Below are 1,636 nucleotides of genomic sequence, written 5' to 3' on the forward strand. Positions count from 1 at the left end.
GCCCCCGTCACCAGTCAGCTGCGGCCCTCGCCCCCACCTGCCACACCAGGACCCCCCAGTCCCACGTCCATGTCCTTGTCACCGGGCTTGGTGCAGGCTGCGGGGTGCTCATGGTCTGAGAGGCAGCAGGACCCAGGGCTCTCAGAAGCTTTTGTCTGATGTGGACTCTGCCAGGCCCCTGCCTGCAGACAGGTAGGACTTGGGGGTGGGGAGGCTGCTTGGGGCTCTCCCGGGCACTCTAGTCAGACAGTAATCCACCCCAACCTGGTTGCTGCAGGCTGAGGGGCCCGGGAGCCTCCGCCCCAGCTCTAGGCCCAAAGAAGCAGGTCTCCCTTGCTCCAGCCTAACGCCAGCCGGGCCGTGTGTGCTGGGTGTGCAGCTCCTGGAACCAGGCTCCACCCTCAGGCCCTCATGGTCCCCACACAGCCTTCAGAGGCCACCGGGAGAGGCGGGTTTCCCTGGAGTAGCAGGGGATCCTCTACCAGCACCCTCCCCCTGCCCCCACCACCTCCACTCCCGACAACTCCAAACTGCCCACTTCCTGTCCCCAGGTTGTGCAGCACACAGACACTGGGGTCCCAGCTGGTCAGCGTGAGACCCTCAAGGACCCCTTGGAAGCAGAAGGCTTTGAATGTGAAAAAAGGCGCCTGGCGGCCACATCTGAGAACTCTTAGCCAAGGGCAGAGGAGAGCCCAGAGCAGGAGCTGGCGTCTCCGAGGGGTCTGCAGGGCAGGGGCGTGAGAGGGCAGGGAGCCCAGGTGCTCACCAGAGGGACCCCATTCTGCCACCACCCACCTTTTGCTCTCCCCTGGTGCTCAGGCTGGGACCCTGGAGCACAGTGTTTTGGGGACAACACAGGAGGAGCTGGCTGAAGAGGCTCCTCTGGGACAGGCTGAGAGGGGAGCCTCCCCCCACGTGGACACAAGGCCACTGTGGCACAGACCAGCACGGGGCTTGGAGGTCCCTGCCCCTGGGGGCTGTAGCCCCGCTCCGGGCTTCTTCACGGCCTAGGGTCCCCTCTTCCTGGCTCTGCCGCCGGGAACCTCGGCTGCCATGCCTGCACCCCTAACAGCAGCCCTGGCCGGGCCCCTAGAGGACGGGGGGTGGATGGATGGACAGACAGAGGTGTGGATAGAACCCCGGGAAGGAGGGAGGCGGCCTGACAGGTGACGGTGGGCCAGGAAGCCGGGAAGCCCAGCTGGAGGGCGGAGGGGGCGGCTGCTCCCCACTCTCCCTTGCAGCCCCGTGTGTGACGCGGCCCCCAGGACGGAGGGGCGCCTGGAGAGGGAGCCAGGAGCAAGCCCACTCCACCATGAGTGGTCACTACTGGCAGAAGGGAAGCCACACACGACAGGGGACACTCTCACGCTTCCAAGAACATGCCAACGTCATCTGGAGTGACGGGGAGGCCTGGGGCCGCCCTGCCTGCATGGGCAGGTGCCCTGGGGTCTGTAGGCTGCGGGAGTGGAAGTCATTCTGAAGCATGGCAGCTCGGGAACAAAGTCAGCTTCCCAGCTCAGAGACAGGCCCCATGCTGGCTGGACCCTCCCCGGAACCCTGCGGCACCGGCCTGCCCCTGAGCCTCTTCTTCTCCCCCAGGGCCACCTCCTACTCGCCTGGGCGCAGCAGGGGCAGA

General features: G+C 66.2%; 1 protein-coding gene across 1 annotated transcript in view; it reads right to left on the reverse strand.

Moving 5' to 3' along the window:
* The window catches only part of RASGEF1A (RasGEF domain family, member 1A), a 14,390-nt gene that overhangs the window by 9,155 nt on the left and 3,599 nt on the right, over positions 1-1,636 (reverse strand). The gene's annotated exons all lie outside the window — the stretch shown is intronic.

This window comes from Bison bison, unplaced genomic scaffold, assembly GCF_000754665.1.
Source record: "Bison bison bison isolate TAMUID 2011002044 unplaced genomic scaffold, Bison_UMD1.0 scf7180017864306, whole genome shotgun sequence".
Lineage (NCBI taxonomy): Eukaryota > Metazoa > Chordata > Mammalia > Artiodactyla > Bovidae > Bison > Bison bison.